At 44.6% G+C, this 21,553-nt stretch overlaps 1 protein-coding gene across 17 annotated transcripts in view; it reads left to right on the top strand.

Moving 5' to 3' along the window:
* The window catches only part of ptprdb (protein tyrosine phosphatase receptor type Db), a 317,622-nt gene that overhangs the window by 146,204 nt on the left and 149,865 nt on the right, over positions 1–21,553 (top strand). For all 17 annotated transcript variants that reach the window (XM_064334592.1, XM_064334595.1, XM_064334599.1 and 14 more), the window contains exon 7: positions 13,865–13,902. The gene's annotated coding sequence lies outside the window, so the exon portion shown is untranslated. The remainder of the gene's footprint in view (positions 1–13,864; positions 13,903–21,553) is intronic.

The raw sequence follows: 21,553 nt of genomic DNA on the forward strand, positions 1-21,553 counted from the left end.
CATCATCAGTAAACAGCCGTTACGAGATCCATCCATAACTAGAACAAATGTCCTGCTGGTAACATGAGTAGAACAGGCAGTCATAAAAATAACACATAATAGAGACAAGCTTAGAGGAAATCAATGTTGTTAGATGGAAGGGTGCTTGTGTGTGTGAGCCCATGCGTGTGTGGGTCCCTGCATCTATGAGTGTGTGTGTGTGTGCGTGTGTGTGAGGCCGTGCGTGTGTGTGTCCCTATGTGTGTCTGTCTGTCTGTCTGTGTGTGTGTGTGTGTGTGTGTGTATATGTGTGGGTGCGTATGTCTGTGTGTGAGGCCCTGCGTGTGTGTGTCCCTATGGTGTGTGTGTATGTGTATGTGTTAGTACTACTGTCATGATCCATCGGAATGCAAATGGGTCAGATGAGTGGAAAACTCAGTCAGACAATCAGAGGGATCATGACTTCATCACCAGCGCTGCCAGCCTCCCGATCCCTAAATCTCCCTCACTCATGTGGACAGCCCCCCCCCCCCCGCCCGCAGTGCATAAACGAGCCGGCTGGCTCACTCGCTCGCCACGGGCACAATGTGTGTGTGTGTGTGTGTGCGTGTGTGTGTGTGTGTGTTTCAAACGTTTGAAATGTCACCCTCATAAATCCCGCCCGGAGAGGTTTTAACTCACTGGCTTGGCCTGCGATGCTCGGTCTGACCATCTGCACCTGTGCGTCTGCCCCCCCCCCAGCCCCCCCTCCCCTCACCGAAACGATCACACTCCACACAGTCCTTGGGAGCACTGGTGCCCATGTGCTTACTGAAGCCCTTTTTTAAAAAATTTTACTTACCCCCCTAACAACCGCTTTCTCAGCCCTCCCTCCCTCCCTCCCTCCCTCCCTCGTAAACACTGATGTCCGTCCTTGGAGCAAATCGCCGTGATTTGTCCTGGACAGGTGCTCCACAAGACGAAGACTCTGCTGAGCCAGCACCTTTTCAGGGCCCCTGCTTAATGCCATTAGCCTCGTGAGCGCTCAGACGCGGTTTAGCCCGAGCCCGTTTAGTTAACGGAGTTTTACACTAGTTTTCGGTTTTGGGGGTAGGGGAGAGGGGCGGGGGTTGTTTTAAAATGAAAGTCCACAAAAGTCAGACACGTAAGGCACAGCACGGTGATTAACGAACGATTTGTGCGTCCATCTGACGGCTTTCCCTGGATTTTACCTGAACACACGCCCCCCCTCTAGGCTCTATGCTGGAGGCACATTGTGCTGGTCGTGGAAATCGCCGTGATCCGCTGTAATGTTGGCGGGCTCCGGGGTTTTGGCGGGGTGACTTTATTTGGGAAATAGCAGTGATCACTGTGCGTGGGGTGAGAGAGCCGTGGGGTGACGTCTGCCCCAGTGCATGATGGGATAGAGCGCTCCGCCATCAGCGCGACGGATCCGTCCGCACGCCGTCCTCCATTATCTCCGCTTAATGATATTAATTTTCATTTCCCGGGAAAAGAAAACAGCCATTACCCTGAGCGCTCACTCGTGACCAGCCCCGCTCCGGCTGCATGACGGCCGCGGTGCACATGAGCCCATTGTGTGTGTGTGTGTGTGTGGGGGGGGGGGTGTTATTTTGAAGGCTTGCACTGTCTTTTAATTTAATCCTTTTCCTGTTGCCTTTTCTGCTACGGGAAAGGTGTGTGTGTGTGTATTTGTGTGTATGTGTGCGTGCTGTTGTGTGTGTGTGTGTGTGTGTGTAGGTGTGTGTCCTGTTGTGTGTGTGTGTGTGTGTGTGTGTGTGTGTGTATGTGTGCGTGAGAGTGAGAGTGAGCTGGTGTGTGTGTCCTTTTTTATAATAAGTGTAGGGACACTTGAGGAAAGCACGGATAAAGACAGGTGTAGGTGGTGGTGAGAGGATAAAAGGAGCTTATCCCAGCAGAAGCTGGTAAATAGACCAAGGACCACTTTAACTGAAAAACAGAGCAGTTTTAGAAAAAAATGAACAAAGACCCTCGAACAAGCCAGACACACAAAAAAAACAAGTACTTAAGAGCAGGTCCTCCAGCAAACACTGGGAGTGCGCTTCTCACGGTTCTGATTGAAGCTGGGAGTTAAAGAGCTGAAGCAGTCAGGGACTGTGTGTCTGAAGAGCAGAGGAGACCAGGCCCTTATACAAGGCCTGACATTCCCTGAGAGTGTCTGGGTGATTCGTGGAGTCCTGGACTTCCTTGAGGTCCAAACTGTGTGTAATTTCTTTCTTTTGGTATTTTCCCTAGTTTCAAGTTTTATCTCCATTCAAGCCTATGAAAAAAAAAAAGAATTTACATATAGAGCTGGCTAGTTGGTCTCTTCAGTCCAGAGTGTTTTGCAAGTGAGTAACTGTGTTAATCACTGCGAGGTTATCACAGGAAATCCATAATTGTCACAGTGAGGTGTCGCTTGCATTGGAGTTCACCGGTCATTGACTGTCTGTTGTCATAAGGATGATGATGAATTAGGTCCCCGCTGATTAAAATAAATGTCCTGGGCACACCTGGAGCACCCTTTGGAACAGATGAGTGAGTGAGTGAGTGAGTGAGTGAGTGAGTGAGTGAGTGAGTGAGTGAGAGAGAGAGAGAGAGAGTGAGTGAGTGAGAGAGAGAGAGAGAGAGAGAGAGAGAGTGAGTGAGTGGGTGAGAGAGAGAGAGAGAGAGACTGAGTGCATTCATCCTACAGGGCTTCCAGTGTTAGCAGGACCGTTGGCTCTGTTGCTCGTCTTCTCACGTACCGCAATTAAACCGCACATCTCAACGTGTGACGAGAGGTTCTCAAGACCAGACTGTCAGAATCTCACACACACACACACACACACACACACACATACACACACACACTCAGAGCTCTCCACTGGACTTTGTCAGAATCACACACACACAGCACCGTTAAGCAAATAAATTTGCTCTCTTTATGAAATATAGTGTTCCAATATGTGGGGCTGAAGGTCATAGGTCATAGGTCAAGCAATATAGTTCAATGCAAGCCAGCGCACACAATAAATGCATGTGCATATATGTATAATACTCACGTAGTAGAAGTAATATTCATATCATTAATAATATTAAGGCATTGAAGCTGTTTTGGAAGGACTATAATGAAATTACAAATTTAATTTGTATTCATGTTCCAGATAATTGTATGTCACAGTATAACTTGAGAGAGAATGAGATAAAAAAAGAATAATAATTGGGTTCAAAGTTATGCTTTGGATGTGAAATAAGCCGAAATATTTCATCTGTGTTGTGAATTCACGATGTCCCAAACTGCCGTGTGCCATTTGAGCATAAATAATTAAAAAATAGATTTAAAAATTGTCATATGCATAAAACGGCCTCACCTAGAGCAAGAGATAACTGCGTGGCATTCAAGCCGAGTTTGATACTGAAAGGATTTAAATACCAGAAGCAAACAGACACAATCAGCTCCGAAGGTTGCCAGACTTAATTGCGACTGTATTTCATGAATAAATAAAAAGAGATGCGTTGGGATAAAAGGCGTTTTTATTGTGGCGGGAGCGTTTGAATAATTAACGACGACGCGCTCGGATCGCTCTGATTACAGGCCTCGGCCGACCCGACGTCTCCGCGCGCGGCGGCTCGGAGATGCGTTCCCATGAATAATGCAGGGCCGCCGCGTAGGGAATCAAAATGGCGGAAGCGAAACGGCACGGCTCGGCGGGGCGGCCGCGTGCCACGAGGCGCGAGGGGGGTGGCGGCGGCGGCGAGGGGCGGGCATTGTAGCCCCTGGCACTGACTGTGTGCGGGCATTGAGCGAGGGCGATGAACCGTCTCGAGCCTTCGCTTGGGGGGCGGGGGGTGGGGGGGGGGGAGGGCCCACGTTGCGCACGCTTAATTTGCTTTAGCGCACGCGTGCGGCTGTCGCTTCACGCCACCCAGTCCAGAGGAAGGCTTCGCTAACCGCGCTCACTGGACAAACGTCCGCCGTTAATTCAACCGTAGCGCCCGTACGAGTTGGTTTGACTCTCTGATTGCGCTGTGCACAAACACACAGAGAAGGGTGGTGTGCTGCCAAAATGCTCTGCCTTAAGGAACAGCTCTAAGGCACTGCGTAGGCTTTGTAGCAAAGTTAAAATTTCACTGCTCAGATACTACTTTATTATGACACATTACTTACATTTACAAGATTGACACACCCGGGGGTGCAGTCAGGTAATTGCAAATTAATACCGTGATGTTTACCCTGAGCTGTAAGTAATTTGTAACTTGTTCTGAAAGTTCTTGTCTTTGCTACTGTGTATTTTTTTGCCTCTGGTGAGTGAAGGATGAACGCAGTGTTTTCCACCCGAGTGACCCTGTAACCTATATATGCACAATGTTTTGCATGTGTGGTGTAATACATACTTAAGGGAATAATCCCGTAAATAGTTCACTGTAAATACTCGGATTGTTCATGTTTTTTCAGCCGGGCATGAACGGTCACGTGCCAAGAATTAAATTTGACCTTTTTTTGCTCAGAATATTCTGCTCGTAAAACCCCAAGATTAGTACGGGAGGCATAATCTGGCAAGCAGTTGAATTTCATTGAAACTCCTTTTTGTGATTGTAAGGCAGCAAGTCTGGATTAAGTCCTCTGTGTTTCACTGGATTAGGAAGCCTGTAACACCAGTGGCTTCCCAAGTGATGTTAATTTACTGCAAAACAGGCCTGATTCCTGTGGTAAAGTAATGAATAGTGGACAGAAAATACACGTGCATCCATAAACTCAGACTGGTGCCGAACAGAAAGGTGGACTGGAAGGTGGACTGACTGAGTGTCCGTGTACGTTCTGGTGTTAATAAATTTACACACACAGTGCGTGTACTTGTACTTTTTAAATTCAAACCAATGAATACTGTAATAATATAATAACCCCCAGTGAATTCTATTGGACAGGGATATACCCAGCTGTGCCGCACATGCATCCATGAATGAAGGGGACTAGGGTTACAGCCTCAAAAGTAAAACCATGTGTGTGCTTCTGCAGCAGCCTGAGAACTCCTATAAATATTATTCACCGATCATGAACTCATGCTTTGAAATCACCCACGGTGTTCCTGTGTACAGGTTTAAGCGAGGCTTACCTTGAGTCGCTGTGCTTCTCGCTCATTATTCTGCGGTACTCCTGGCAATCCACAGCCACTAGAAGAAATTAAAAGAACAAATTTATCACCTCCAGTCCATTTATCCATTATCTATACCCGCTTATCCTGGGCAGGGTCGCAGGGGATGCTGGAGCCTATCCCAGCATGCATTGGGCAAGAGGCGGTAATTTATCACCTGATTGATTATTTATTTATTTATTTATTTATTTATTTATTTTTTATTTATTTGGTTTGAATAGAGAGACTTTCTAATTTACAGAACTAAAATAGAACTTCATAAATGTCACCAAGGCACACTGTGTAAAGATTTGGGATTTAAGAAATTAGGCTTGAGAGATGCAATTAATGGTGATGCAAGTTAAAATGAAGGCACTGATGTAATGTATAATGTGCCGTCAAACACAATCACACATTTGTCCGACACAAACTGTAAAAATAACTTCAGAGCCGTGCCAGTGTTCATTGTGAAACTCTCAAGATTAAATGTGTTTGCCTTTTTAGAAAATGAGAAAGGACTGTTTTCCAATTATCATAATAAGTTTTTATGCATGTACTAAACGTTTGTGGAAAAAAATCACCTTTTGGCTTCCTTTTGCAAACACTTGGAAGATTTGAAATGATTTTGAAATATATTTTGCTCAATTAAATATAAGGGTGTAAATAATCTGTTTTGACACATTATATATCTGATAATGTGGTACACTGGGGGTATAAAACACCCTGCATAATCCAAGAGGAATTATCTATTTATAACAGCAGTTTAATTATGTGTTCATTCATTTACTGCCAAGTGCATACATTTAAGCTATATATAAACTGACACATATTGTCAGACCCAAGGAAAATCGTTTTTTTTTTCTTAAAAGGATTAGTGTATATTTTTTTCTAATGCCACACAGGCATTTTAAAGTGTAAATATTAATCCATTTTAGAAATGTACGCAGTCTGATGTTGGCGTTATTCCATGGGGTTGTAGAGGGGGTGGGTGGCTCAGTAAATTGCATTTAGTCGTACACTAAAAAGGCATTTGAGTCCTGATTTAAATGTATCTGGGTTTTAGAGTGGGAGTCCTCTTCATCCTTCACAATTTATCTGGACAGGTATGTGTTCAGCAGTAGTCAGTCCACAGAGTTTAAAGTGAAATTTCATTAGGAGACCTTTTAAAGGCAGTAGCAGAAGACCCGCGGCTATTTTAAGACACTGCCAGACATGCAAATTTGGCACAAGTGTGTCTGAGCGCACGCGAGTTTGATCTGACACCACGGAGAACTAGCAGAGTTTAGCCAGCTAGTGGCTAAGGTGTAAATTAATTTCTCACCATCAGGGGGTGTTGAAGACAGAGCATAACTCTGCCAGTGCTTGCCTGGCAGAAAAATGACACCTTAATGGAATTATTAATGTTGGTCTCAAATGATAGGGAACAGTCAAAGATGCCTTCTTTTCAGATATTAAAACCATTTTATTCCAAGGTGAAAATGACCTTATTTAGAACTGCTCAAAACTGACGCACATGGAATCAGACTGATCATGGTTATGTTTAAGGATGTTTTTCTTCATCTATAACTTAATGTTACACTTGTAAAATGGTGCAGTTGTGTGAAAGATCTGTTAGTGATTTTATATTGACATAAATCCAAGTGTCAACTATATTTTAAAGTGGTAAATTCCTGAGCAGGGACATGCCCAAAGTAAAAAAAAAAAAATGACTCTAGGACAGATCCCTGGGGAACTTCCTAAGTGGCATATCACATACACGACATCACCACAGAGGGAGATTAACCATTTCCTGTCAGTCAAGATGACATAGATGCTATTTATTGTATCAGACACCACAGGCTAAATGGCCTAGTAAGTAATACATCAATGGAAGACTGTAATGCTTAACTGAAATGAATGCACGTACTCCTTGTCAACAGTTTTTGTGTGTTGAAACTATACATGATATTACTTTGCTGCATACAATGTGTTTCGTGAAGTAAGGTGTCTTTGTAGAATAAAAGAGGGAGTCGATTAATAGCAGGTTGTATTTGTAGAAAACAAAAACAAAACAACTGCTGTACCATTTTGCCACAAGTCATGCTTCTGTTTATTTTTTGTTCATGTATCTACTTTAGTCATATTATCTCACAATACAGTTTTTTTTTGTTTTTTTGACCGGTTGATGAGATATTCTCTAAAACCGTGTAAATACAGTCATTCATGGTAATTCATTTACAAGTGTAAAGTGCCATTTTAAATTTATCTCACTCGCATCCTTTATTTTAAGCAAAAAACGTGTTTATTCTCCAGCAGCAAACGTGTCAGTGACATGAAAATTTTCAATTACTGAACGCCCACTCTTTTATGCTCCAGATAGTTAGCCCTTATCGTATCCGATGGTGTCTGTTATTCAACATTGCGGGAAAAGCATAAATAATTCAAATGTGAACACTTGACCTGTTCATTACTTGGCATACATACTGGCTGTCAAAGAGAATCAGTAAGTTGGAACCTATACATGGGGGTGCCTACCTATACTGAGCAATGTTTTTTTATGCATCTCTGACAACTGATCTAACACATGTAGGCTGCCTGGCTGTCATGACCTCATTCTGTTTTAGACATATGTTTGCCAGTTTTGAGCACAACTGATTTTTTTCCCCCACCTCAATCTTTGTTTGCAATAACAAGAGAGCCCAAGTATCCACATTTTTAAAAAGTAACAAAAAAGTGTTGTAGTGGAACACAGTTGTGTGTGTGTGTGTGTGTGTGTGTGTGTGTGGGTGGGTGGGTGAGACAGAGAGAGAGAGAGAGGGGGAGTATATTTTATCACAGCTTAGTGAGTAGTGAGCTCCTGCAAAGACTCACTTATAAATAAGTCCTGAAGTATGATGCGTAAATCAAACAAACACACTTCCTGTATTTTATTTTTCATGAAACACAGTATGGGACATCGGTTGGTAGGCAGAGAACAGGGAAACAGACGGGGGGGGGGGGGGGGCAGTCTGGCAGTACAGTCCAACTATGTTAATGTCGGGGTGCTCCGACCTGGAATCGCGATCACGGAGACTTAGAGTGTTTAGCTTTCGCTTTGTATTTAATTTACAGAAAAAGGAGGACGATGTTTTAAAGCGGCGCGCGTGTGGCGTCTCGTTGCCCGGGGTGCTGGAGCGGTGCTTCTTCTCCCTCCCATGTGACCCTAATCGGGGCGTCATGGAGACGCGCCGCTTCGCTCGCCCCCCTCGTTTTCCCCTGTTCTGGAATTCCGCGCGACCGGCGTCACGACACGTTTAAAAAACGGCCGCACGGACGATTATTTCGCATTAAAATAGATTTTACGTGCCGGGAGGAAAATCCTTTCCCCTCGTCCCTCGTCAATGACGTGTTCGCAGCGCACGGACACGCGTAGCGATTGAGGACGTTCCACAGTAGAGCCAATTTTGCGTAGCGCTAAAGGGGGAAAGAGAGACAGACGAAATCGAGGCGTCACGCTGTTTCGGGAGCGAGGGAGTTCACAGAATTCTGCCGGTTACTCAGCGAAAGAGCGCGAGCCTTTCAGAACTTTGATTCCGCGATCCTGTTTACACTTTGTGAAGCGCGGACGTGCTGTCAGTGCCACGTCCAGATGACTGACGTCCTCACGCCCAACACACAGGCTGTAAAAGCAGAAATTACGGCGTCCAAGCAACGGCTCTTCTGACAGCAGGCATATGGGCTGAGGAGGACACAGGATGCTGCTGTGCGGTTTATGAAGTCAGTGCACATGCAGACACACATCCTAACACACACACACATACACACACACACATGCACACACAGCACACACACACACACACACACAGACATGCACACACACGCACACACACTTCCTAACACACACACATGCACACACACACACACAAACACACACACACACAAACCCTAACACAAACACACATATAGACACATGCAGACACACACACGCACACACATATTACATGAATTAAAACTCTTGGAATGATAAAAACCCCAGAATGTTCTACAGACAAATCATTCTAAAAACAGACTTTATTACAGTACATGTGGAGCATTTAACCACTGTCTGCATAGAAATGTTTGTGCAGCATACAGACAGGTGTGTATCTTTCTGTACTTATATACACACCTACTTGTGTGAGCTTTTGCATTGTATTTTAGTGAAGATAGTAAAAAAGTAGTCTTAAAGCTATAGGACAGATTTACTGCTACATCTGTTGGACCAAGTGGAAAATGTTCCCTGTTCCATAATTATTGTCGGCAGAGCAGTATTTTTGTATTTGTGCATGTCATGTACTGTGGATGACTTCCAGCCAAGACGGTGCATACTAATGGTTTATTTTGGTCACTGTTTATTCCGTGTTATGTGGTACCGATGAAATGCAACCACAGACAAGCAATCTCAAAAATACGCTGGTTTACACCTCACAAATCCACTGAAAAATTAGAACTACACATTCCCCCAAAGTCAAGTCGGTATTTATCACAATCAGATATCTGCATAAGAGTGCACACTGTCATTACATCATTAGCTAATCAACGGAATTCAGAGAGGTGAATATAATGAGAATTACCTTCATCAAAATGCTTCTTATTTTTTTCTTTTTTTTTTTGCTCTAATGAGATCGTATTTTGGATTCAGTGAACATTTGTCCTTAATGTTGGCTCACAATTAAATGCAAAGTTTGAGCTAGTTAGTTTGCATGCAAAAATTACTGTTTTTTTCTCCCTCTTCTTCTTCTTGCATATTTAGGATATCTTCTTCTTCTTCTTCTTCAGTGCTCATGATTCTACGTAGTCTTCCTTGCTTTGCTCTTTACCGTACATGCATGTATGGATGGGACATTGTCTTCTGTGATAACACAGAACAGTCGATCTACAGATTTAAAGCCTGTTGATATACAGTAGAGAAGTGGGACATGTGGTAATGGTATGCGATGGCATAACGGTCAGATTGAATTTAGGATTTTCCTTCAGGGTAACCAACACCAGTGTGAGTTGGGCTCTTCAAAGTTAAAAGTTTTCTCATCCAGGATTATGTCTGACCCAGTTTAATTTCGGAGTTTGACATTTAACTTCTTGAATGAGTGTAGTTCTAGCTGTGAATATTTAAACCCTTAAAACTACATACACACACAGCCTCGATCAGCTCCATTTAGCCTGACATTTCGGAGCAGATACGGGATTTTATTTGCCAAATGTGAACTTTGAGTTTGACTTCAACCAAAAATCATATTTATTGGAACAGAAGACAAGGCAGGAAACTACCATTTTGGCCTGCAGGTTTGAGACTGGTGGCTGCCGTGGCCATTTTGAAGGTTGAATATGTGCACGTTTATCTGTTTTCATGTGCTGCTTGCCATCCCTGCTCATGAGAAAGGAAAATGTGTTTTCATAGTGACACGATATATGAATTGAATGTTGAGGACCAGATGGTGCATCGATATTCAGAGGGGAAAAAAAAGCTTGGTGCTTGTGGCCAGATGAAGTGTTTTAAACAGCCATCAGCAGTCTTTTTGTGTAGAAGAGAAGTTCTCTCTCTCTCATACACACAGTCTCTCTCTCTCTCTCTCTCTTTCTCTCACACATACACAATCTCTCTCACTCTTTTTCTCTCTCTCTTTATCTCTCTCTTGCACACACACGCACACGGGCTGACACAAACAAAAGCCCACACACTCATGCACATATGCGTGCACACACAGGCTGGCACACGCACACACACACCTACACACACAGGCACACACACAGACAAAGCCCGGAGCCTGGCACCTTAATCTGACACATGAAAACAGGACAAAAGAAGCTTTAAACAAACAAACATCCCTTTAATTAATCCCCCTAAAGGAGTGGAGCGAGGCTCTGGCATGTTCTGCAGCTGTGCTGTTCTGTGCTCCGCTTGCAGGAGTTCCTGTTCTGCAGCTTCCTGAAAGGCCTGGCTGCTGTTTAAAAGTCAAAAACGTGTCACTAAAAAACCACCATACTGCACAATCTATCATCTCGACCACGTCACTCAAAACCGGTAAAAGATCCCAACCTGGCAACCCAACTGTCTCACTCGAAGCCGGCAGTGCAGCACAACCTGGCAACCCAGCCTCGTCACTCAAAGCCAGCAGTACAGCACAACCTGGCAACCCAGCCTCGTCACTCAAAGCCAGCAGTACAGCACAACCTGGCAACCCGGCCGTTTCACTCAGAGCCAGTAGTGCAGCACAACCTGGCAGCCCAGTCGTTATCGGCGACCACATAATGACAGCTTTTTAAATTGCGCTTCAGTTGAGAGGTTGGCGGGGCGCTCGGCGGGACTGCCAGTTGCTGAGGGTGATAGTCGGCGAGGCCAATCTGGCGATCAGCCCATCGACTGGAGTTCATCCCAACCCCTGGAGGGGCGAGACAGTTCATCTGGGTTACTGACAGAAGAACGCCGTGCAGAGAGAATTTAGAGGGAGGGAGAGAGGGAGAGAGGGAGAGAGGGAGAGATGCAGTGAGGGTGAGAGGGCGAGCAGGTGAGGGAGAATAGGAGGGAGGGAGGGAAAGACAGAGGGAGAGGGAGAACAGGAGGGAGGGAGAGAGGGAGAGACAGAGGGGAATTGTGGTGATGTATACTTGTCCCCTGACAACAAGGAAGTTTTGTCTGAACTTAATGTGATGTCTCTCAGCCAGGGAGGAATGAGATCATCACCACACACGCCTAATGGTCATTTCACAAGACAAACGAATAGAAAATTTAATAATTATTGCTAAACACACTTGTGGCTAACTCAGAGGTCACAAATGCCTCTACCAGATCCTGAAGTGGACACTCCACAGAAATTCCGGATTGGATCTTAATGTCACATCGTATGGCCAGAGGCAGAAACACGGAATTCTATTCAAGGGACCTTTCTTTTTAAATTCATAAGTTTACTTTATAAATAGTTGACGAATTTCCACACTGAGATTGTGTTTCTTAGATTTAAAAAAAATTTTGTTTTATTTTCACTTCTGTCCTGACTGGAGGGGTGTTTATTTTAGCCTCGTGTGGAACGGGAGTTCACCGGGCCCCTGATACGAAGGGCCTCTGTTTGCGGTCAGTTATTGGTTATGAATCTTTCACGGTGTGGGAAAAGGCCGGCTGTTGCAATGGTCTGTCTAAATATGAATCTTTGCCGCAGCTTCGTCCTGAACGTCACTCGGTGTTTGTGGGATACCCCCAGCCCGTAGCTCAGTATCTCCGATAACTTAGGGAGTAAAAGAGCCTTTTCAGCCTTCAAATGGGGATTTTTATCGCGAATAAAAAATGTGACTGTAGGCGAGTTTCACTGAGTGATTCAACCGTAAGTGTTTTAGAACCATTTCCAAAGGGGGAAAAAAAGAAAAGAATCCTTGCAGTGGGTTTGGACATATTAATGCCAAGCCCGTCATCACGTTTTGAAAACCCCGGCAATAAATTCTGGAAGAAAAAAAAGAAGGTAGTAACAAACGTGGCATATGTGTCCTTGGCAGTCAATGTCACCTGTGTAAATATGTTTGGCGTCGATTCGTTTGAAGAGCTTTGACAAGCAATGATTCTGAAGTGTGTGTTTAGTGTGGAAAATAAAAACAACCGTGTTAGGGCCTTATACAGAGTAACAACATGGTTGCACAGTGGCGGCCATTTTATAACCTCGTCGTCTGAGGTATGTGTTGTCATTTACCTAAATAATTTTCCATCTTTTCAGACGTGTGTTTGATTTATTATTTATGTCTGGGTAGGGTGGTGGGGAAGCCTTTTCTTTATGCCACTGTGATGTCGTCTTCATGCGTGGTCTTTACAGCAGTGTGATAAGTGGCTTATTATTTTATTTGTTCTTTTGTTTAATAACGACAAATAAAAAGAAAAACATTTCACGGAGAGAGGTTCTCCGTGAAACACGTATATCGATATATACGTTTTTAGCCCATTTAATCTTGAGATCGCATATCGACTGCATCTTCAAAGTCATTGATTATGCCAAGCTGATTGCTGCCATCTCAAGAGCAGCCTCTCTCTTTTCTGACAAAATAAATACAGCATAGATCTGTAGGGTTTTGAATTAAACTGCCAGTAAATTGCAAAGTGGTGCTTAAAGTCATTATCAGTTTAATTATACACTCAGATAAAATCCCCCGAGTCATTTTTATAGCTTTATTTTATTGTTAAGTGAAGTTTTATCCAGAAAACACTCACAGGTTACAAGCATCGAATAATGGAACAGTCTTTCAACACGGTTTGTGGCCTCTGTGTCGTCTGTCCCCAAAGCACTTGTTCCTCAGCATAGTAATGACCTTTGACCTCTTTACAACCTTGTCATCTTTGATTTCCCATTGCGGTTTCAGAACGTACACAATCTCATCCAACCCAAGCGAGCAAAAAATAAGAATAATATTTTGAATTTATGTAAATACGTTAGACAGCCTTGGGAAGGGTGAAATGTCCTTAATTTCATTAGTATTCAAGCATTTTGTTATGGCAGCCCTAAATCATGCTCAGGTCTCGTCGCAAAATTAGCATTTATTGTCTGTCTATGTGCAATCAGAAGCGGCATAAATTGACTGCGGGGACGACAAGCACATTTCAAAGCCTGAGCGTCTGTCTCGTCAGTTTTTCAGTCCGTCATTCAGAACGTGAAGATGAGATGGGGCCGTCCTTCCAAACCATGTGACAGTGCTGAGAGAAAAGCTGTTCATTTCTTTGTGTTAATTTGTGTCTGTCATTCTCCTTTCAAATATTGAAATGCGTTGTTTTTGAATATATTTATTTCATTTTGTTTCAGCTATTGAATCCTTGGGGAAGTTACTGGGGTTCGTACAGGTAAGTGCTGCATTTTAAGGATAATTTGAGGTGACTTTGAAATGAGTCATTCCTCCTCTTTTGTATGTTTGTGGTGCAGTGCATGTGCTGGCAGCTTTCTCACAGAAGTGGGAAGGGCTGGGCCGTCTGGGTAGTGCAGAGGTAAAAGCACTCGCCTACCACCGCAGAGACCCGGGTTCAATCCCCGGCAGCGGTACTTCCGGCTTGGTCAGACGTTCCTACGAACACAATTTGCAGTGTTCGCGGGTGGGGCGGGTGGGAAGCCGGTGAGGGCATGAGTCCTGATCGTTACATTAGTGACTCCTACTGGTTGGTCGGGGCACCTGTTCAGCGGGGAGGGGATCTGGGGGAGATAGCGCGAACCTCCGTACACGTTACGCTCTCCCAGTGAAACTCCACATGTATTGGAGGAGGCATGTGGTAGTCTACACCCTCCCCAGACCAACAGGATAGCGCATCGACCAGGACTGTATGATACACACAGGGAATTGGTATAACGACTAAATTGGGGAGAAAATGGGAGAAAAATGGCAAAAGAAACGTGGGAAGGACTGTGTTCACTTTGCTAACGGTGTTGTGGGTTTTCTGGCCTGGACAACACAAATAGGCCTCAAGAGCTTTTGTAATGTCAACTCTAAATATTTAGAAGACTGTTCAGTCAAAGTTATTAATCAGTTCAGGATCAATGGCAATTCATCATCACAGTGTGTTTGGTTAATTGATAGTATTTGGCTATGTAACATTGCTGTAGAAATTGCAATAAGTCCCTTCCATTTCAATTCAGGTATTACAAAAAAAGCCAGATAGTTTGAGAAAAAGCAGTGAATGGACCACGGTTATAGAAAAAAGCATTTCCAATTTGTAAAGTATTGGTTTCATTTGCAAATTCAAAAGGCGTTTTTTGTTGAAGTGTTGAATTTCTATTGCAGAAAGTGAAAAAAGAGTGAGGATGGCTGGAGGTGTTTCTTTTGATATTCCCTTGAAATTGGCACCAATTTAGTTATTTTTCCCTGTTTATGGTGGACTCTGTAATAAAAGGCTCATGGGTAACCACACTCTCAGCATCCTGCTGTGAATGCACCCAAGTACAGCTTCCGTAAATGACAAATGCAGTGGTGTAGCATACAATACAAGATTCCTCTTAAACTTTACATAACCTTCTTACACAATTACAAATTGGTTTCTGCCACTGGGCCACGGATCAACTTTATTGGATTTTCTTCTTCTTTTTTTTTTTCTGGGGAATTTGTGCCACATCAAGCAGAAATGTAGACCAGGAAATGAGAAATGCGGGACAACTTGTAATAGGTTGCGGAAACACCGGGCGCACGGCTTTTGGTGAGTCGTCGGTGAGTTCTGTCTAGCCAATAAGAACCTTTGTTCAGCCACACGTGACAGTGATTTATGAGTTCTGTAGTTCTTTTTTCTCCGCGCTCGTCCCTGTTAGCAGTGGCGTAGAGCGTGCTGGGCTCGTGTAGACGCTGGTGTTGTTTGTAACAGGTTCTGAGTCATTCATAACAGGCAGGGCTATGCATTGTGACGCCCGTGGGAAGTCTGGCCTGATACGGAACGTTGGCTCTTCAGAGCTCTAGCCGGGGCTGTTCTATTTCCATGTTCAATGCTGTTTGTGCATTCAGCCGGAAATCGCTGGGCCTCGGTGCTGCTAAGAGGAACAACGTTGCACAAAGGAACTAATGACAGTGCGTGTTGAATTATTATTATGATAATGGTGATTAGCAGACGTATAATTATGACTGCTTTACACAATTCGTTTGAATGATACATCTGATTTTGTGAGATGAATAATGGAATTGAACCTTCGAGAACAATGGCAGGCTTTTCACTGTCGAAGATCTCTGGTCTGCGTGCGATCCGGATCGCTCCCTCACCTGTGTGCGGTAGTCTTCCATATTCACATCTGAATGATTTCATATTTTCTGTTACAGCTATATAGTCTGTGACTAACGCATGGTTAGTCATCCACATTATTATTCATTCCAAAGTGCACTGCCCACTGAATCCATGATCACATTTGGTAACGATGTTTGCAGGGAAGTTCTGGGTTGGCAGGGTATATTTATTAAATGCCCTTTAACTCTGAGCATAGATGCTTTCTTTTCCACATTAAGATGGAATATTGCTGTTATATGGATCAGTGCCTGCATAAACCATACCACACATGATACACAATTATCTTTCTGTGATTCTATGAATTTCTTTGCTATGCACATTCATTCGCTCATCTTTAAAATTAATTATGCCATTTTCTTTCTTTATGATTTAATATGCTCCAGTGTCAGATCCAGTATGAGCTGGAAATAAGGGGTTAGTGTATCTGTTCTATTTATGTACCGAATCTATTTAATTCAATACCAGATGTGAAAATGTAAATGAGTCTGCTTTTGTACCTGATGCAAACAAGAACATCTCCAGCACTAAATTAGTTTGAATTACCTTTTTTACACCCTGGGGACAAAAATAATAAACTCATGACAAGGACTTTAACAGAAGCACTCTCCTCTGTAGGCTTGGTTGCTTTAAACTAAGAGAAAAAGAGCTATATTCAGCTGCTGATTAAGTCCAAATTATCTTCATATGATGAAGAGAGGGAATGCATAGGCTTGTCATAGGCTTGTATTCAATCAACATTCTTCCTTAAAAACCTCTGACTTAAAAATCAATGCAAGTATTTTTTTATATTTTTTGATCTTCACAAGCACAACTTGGTAAGTTAACTTTGGTGATTGCTGCAATCATCAAACTCTGATTTAAAAGCAAAAAAAAAACTATTAAAAAAGACTGGTAAGATTAAAACACTAAAACTTGCGTCATCAAAATTATCAAAATTAAGGACAATTGTTTCATGAATCCAGTCCAGGAACTTCAGTCTGACTTGTTTTCACTGATCCGAAGTTGACGTCAAACAATACGTCGAGCTATTCGCTGTGGTTTCGCATGAGCCCACATTTAAATCATTTAAACCCTACACTGCACACTGTGTGTCTGTTTTTTTATTATTGTGATGTATGTGCGGTTTAAGAGCTAGCGAGACAGAGTGCAGACACGGCCTGTTCTGATCTGGACTGCGTTCTTCACTTCTTCCTCACGCACTCTGTCAAAGCTGTCCGTGTTCCCCTCACCTCAGAACCAGCGAGAAACAGCTGGGACCTCAGGCGACCGTCAGAAAGGCCCCGATTGGCTCGTTGGCTCAATCCTGTCGTCCAGTCCCTGTTCAGCTGACATCATCGGGCCCTTTCTCGCGGCTTTACGCTGACAGACCTTGTCAGCGTTTCCGAACACGCGTGTTAGTGTGTTAGCGCGTGTTCCGCGGAGCGGCGTCCTGTCTTCGGATAACTTCACTGCCCGACACCCCCTCCCTCCATCCATCCCCTTCTCCATCTGAAACGCAATTTTCTTCCCTTCCTTGCCAAATTGGGATTTTCATTGGCCGGGAAGGTGACGTGTGTGGTTGAACAGACATTTTCATTGGCCGGGGCAGACGATCGGCGTCTCCGTTGGGCCAGGGGTTAGACCATGCGCGCGGTTCAACGAAAGGCCGGTCTGGCTACGCAGCCAGGGAGAGGCCGGCGGGTCTGGATCGCGGCCGCGGAGTCTCTGCTTCGCGCGGGACGGGCTGAACTTTCGCTCTCCTGGTTCTGCAGACCTGCGGTGAGCGGGGGCTGGCTCCGCTTCCCCCGCTCGGGAACGCCGCGGGACCCGTCTGCGGGTGAGGAGTCGGTCAGACCGCCGCCAGACGCCGCCGTGTTTTCATTCGAGACGTCTGACGCTCACGTCTGCGTTTCAGAACGCAAAGCATCAGCTGCAGTACGAGGCTGTAGACAGACCATTGTAGTTTTTTTTTGGGGGGTGTTTGGGGGCAGGGGGTTTCCCGGTTATTACATTTCTGTGGGAGCGGTTGTCTACTTCTCCTCCGGTGGATGTCCTGATTGGATTTTCTCATGCCTTCTTCCCCCCTAGTTTAGGAAGGCGAGCAGTGGAAAGAGGGGTCGTTAGTAAATTAGGACGAGTAATTTAGCGGCTTTTTAATGCACACTGGAGCAGAAACTCTCTCCAAATGACGCATTTCCAGGGAGCTATGAAACCTTCGCCGCCCGACCTGTCATCAGAATTTCTGCAGACCACCGCCCCATTTCTGAACAGCTTCCTCATGACACGAGTGTCAGTTATGTCCCAGGTCACACAACTTCAAACCACCACTCAGCTTGAAGTTCATTAAGGTGTGATGTCACAAATCTTAACGGAGCATTCCAATGCCGATGTAACAATCGCTCCTAGTAATTGTAAGCAATGGAGTTCTAGAACACTGACAAAGAACGTTGAAAAAAACATTCCAAAAAACCTACTCTTAAAAGGGTTAACTGGTTCATGAGCAAAAGAAGAAGGAAAATGAATATACCGAGTTACCTGCACCAGTTACCAGTGTGGAATTCTTATACTGGATCATATTTCTGTGAATGTAACTCCACTTCTTCATACTCCACTGATTATTGCCTGCCACTTTAGTGTGGCACTTTTCGGGCATTCTCACTGAAGCTGGCGCATTTTGAACACATCTTTATGCAAAATTATATGGAACGTAATCCTTTTTTTTTTTGGCAGCATAGCAATGAGATCACCACTCCTGCATTATATATATATGGCATTATATATGTCAGGCTTCTGCACATGTGCAGAGAGGCCCAGCAATAATAAGGCAGTTACATTTTACGCTCGTAGCCATAGAAACGCTATTCTGCTATTTAAAATACATGTTTTATTAAATAATGCAGAGGGGGGGTGCCTTGTTGGCCGAGCTTCTGCCGATTTCCTGCGTTTGAGCGATTGATAGCTGGACGGAAGACGGACATCTGCACCGGCCGTTCCCCGATTCTGCTTTATGGATTTCCCTGCGCCCCTCATCCTCTCCCCGAGACGTCGATAATAATAACGTCTCTCACCGTTACAGCTTCCCACACACCTTCCCATGGAGTCAGGCGTTTTCATTGACTCACGCTTTCCATGGGAGCGATGTTGAGTTTGGACGAGTTTCACCAATCATGAAAAGATATGAAAATGACGTGCTGGCTCTGGAGGAACAGAAAATATAGTCGTAGTTCGACTTTCAGACAAATGGATACCGAAGGCTGTGTCCGGGAGGAATTTTGCCATGGTTACCACTCGGGGTTATTTGAATGATGTTTTATCGGTGCCTGTCAGTCAATGGTATGAAGAGCTGGGCTTAAATGCTTTGCCTATGCTTTGAGTACTTCTCTTTCCTCTGCTGTCCTCCATTTTTATCTGTTCGAAGTGAACAGAAGCTTGTATCCATACCACCAAAATCAGAATCAATGATATTTGATCTTCTATCTGTACACGGTGAAGTGTTCAGTGTTAAATGAACTGTGGTCCAGAGTGGGACTATGTACTTTGTTAGAGTCGATTTAACACCGGGCATTTTACTGTGTGTACAGTTTAAAGTGTGTGAAAGAACACCTCAGTAAAGTTTCGCCAGTTATTCAAATAATTGCTCTTGGCCCGAAAACGATGAAAGAAAAACACAAAAAAAAAAATGCAGATCTCAGTCACAGAAAACAGAGCAAGACAGAGCATGACGAAAAACGACTGTATTTACCACCGTCTCAGCATTAAATCACCTTCCGGAACCTTATTTTTCACTCGCTAAGGAAGTCGAGCAGACAATTGAATTATAACGGCAAACCCAGGTCAGCGCTCTGTGACAGCGAGAGAACGTTTGAGCCTCAGGTCTATCATACGTAGCGCGTGGAGTCGCCGAGGATCTGGAAGCACTTTCCTTGGCAGTGCAGCTACCAGTGACCCCCAAAGACTGCGTTTCTATCATCGCCCCGTTATTAGATTTATGCCCCCTTTGGCGTACGGTTATAGTACGAAAATAATGGCCTCTCGTTTGGCCCACTTGTGAATTTATTTGATTTCGGTTTTTTTATTTATTTTTTTTATTCCAGAATGAGTTATAGATGATAGGTTACAGTTGGATCTGATGGCTGGAGCTGTTGACTCTCACTGCTGTTTTTCAGGCAGGATATTCAATCAATATCCATTTGTATCAGTGACCTTCCCACCGGCAACTGGATATTGGAATTTAACATCGTTTTCTATTATCTGCTGTGCGTGTGCGGGTCAGCGTGCGTGCGTGTGTGTGTGTGTGTGTATGTGTATGGTGAGGGGGGTCAGTGTGTGTGTGTGTGCGTGTGTGTGTGTTGGTGTGCATGTCTGTGTGTGCGTACATATCTGTGCGTGCGTGCATGTGTGTATGCATGTGCATGCCTGTGTGTGTGCATGCCTGGGTGTGTGCGCGCGTGATTGTGAAACGCGCGCGTGCACATGCATGCGTTCGCGTGTTTCTCGTTTCTTGTTTAACTCGTTTCATTTCATTTTGGCCGGGACCCTTGAAGCATCCATTATTAATTCATAATAAAAGCCCTCCACCCGGGTTGAGTCATATTCTATTTCTCTTACGCCGGCCGTGCTAGCCACTCTCCGGGGTCTGCAGGTGCGATGGCTTCATGGATAATGAATGGGATAGAGAAGGGAAATAGCGCACACAGCCACAGCATTCCCACAGAATTCCCATAGCATTCCCACATAATTCCCACATCATTCCCACAGCATTCCCTCTTAGAGAGACAGCCCCCAGGAAACGTTCTCCTGCCTCCCCGGCAGTCTGATGTCCGTTCAGAATCAGTCCACATCTCTGATCATTCCTGCGTTCCAGGGACCGGTACAGTGAGGACCCCCCCAGGCAAAGGACCTTTTCTCCTCCATCCGTCCTCCGTCTTTCCACTATGAGACCTGCACATTGACCCAGCCTCAAACGCGGCTCCCTTTCATGTCTCCCTTTGTGGCCCGGAAGGCTGGTTGAGGTTATGGATCGACTGAGCAAAGATCAAGGTTTCACAGCCTCCCCCCCCCCCCGTCCCCTCCCGCCCCACCTACGTACCCCCCTCCCTCCCGGTGTTTTGTAAGAGTGTTGTTTCTTCCTTATCAGTTCAAAGGAATCAAGCAATCTCTCCACCTCCAGCTCAGGAGTCTACCGCTCCACCGCTCTCTGCCCGTACCTTTTAATCTCACAGACGAGGCCGGCCCGGGGTCGCGGGGTCACCTGTGATAGCCGGGGATCGGGAGACGAGATCGGGTCGGGGCTCGGCAGAATCGAGATTGGGTCGGGGCTCGGAGCGGACGCTGATCTCAGGTCAGATTGAGCCGTTGTCTGTTTTACACTCCGGTGACTGAGCTTAACGGCCAGATCTGAGATACTGAGCCGTCAATGCCCAGCCAAGCGCTGCTGCCCATGCTGCTGCTTAATCCCTCCATTTTTATCCATGGCCGAAAGGGGGAAAAAAGTATGATAATAATGAAGATATAAGACTGCTTCCACTTGGCATAGGACCAAAACTATAAAATATTTTAAAAGATATATTTTTAAAATGTGCCTGCCTTGAATAAGATAATTTTCTAAAAAAAAAGAAAAACATAATACTGAAGGAATTTAGAACAAAAGGTAACGCTAGTCCAATGATAGAAACACATTGGCAGAACTTTAGATTTTCCTAAGCTAAAAAAAAAAATCAATCACAGCCTGCTGAAGGCTTTTGAAGGAAAGCCCTACAAG

Source organism: Anguilla rostrata, chromosome 5, assembly GCF_018555375.3.
Source record: "Anguilla rostrata isolate EN2019 chromosome 5, ASM1855537v3, whole genome shotgun sequence".
Taxonomy (NCBI): Eukaryota; Metazoa; Chordata; class Actinopteri; order Anguilliformes; family Anguillidae; genus Anguilla; species Anguilla rostrata.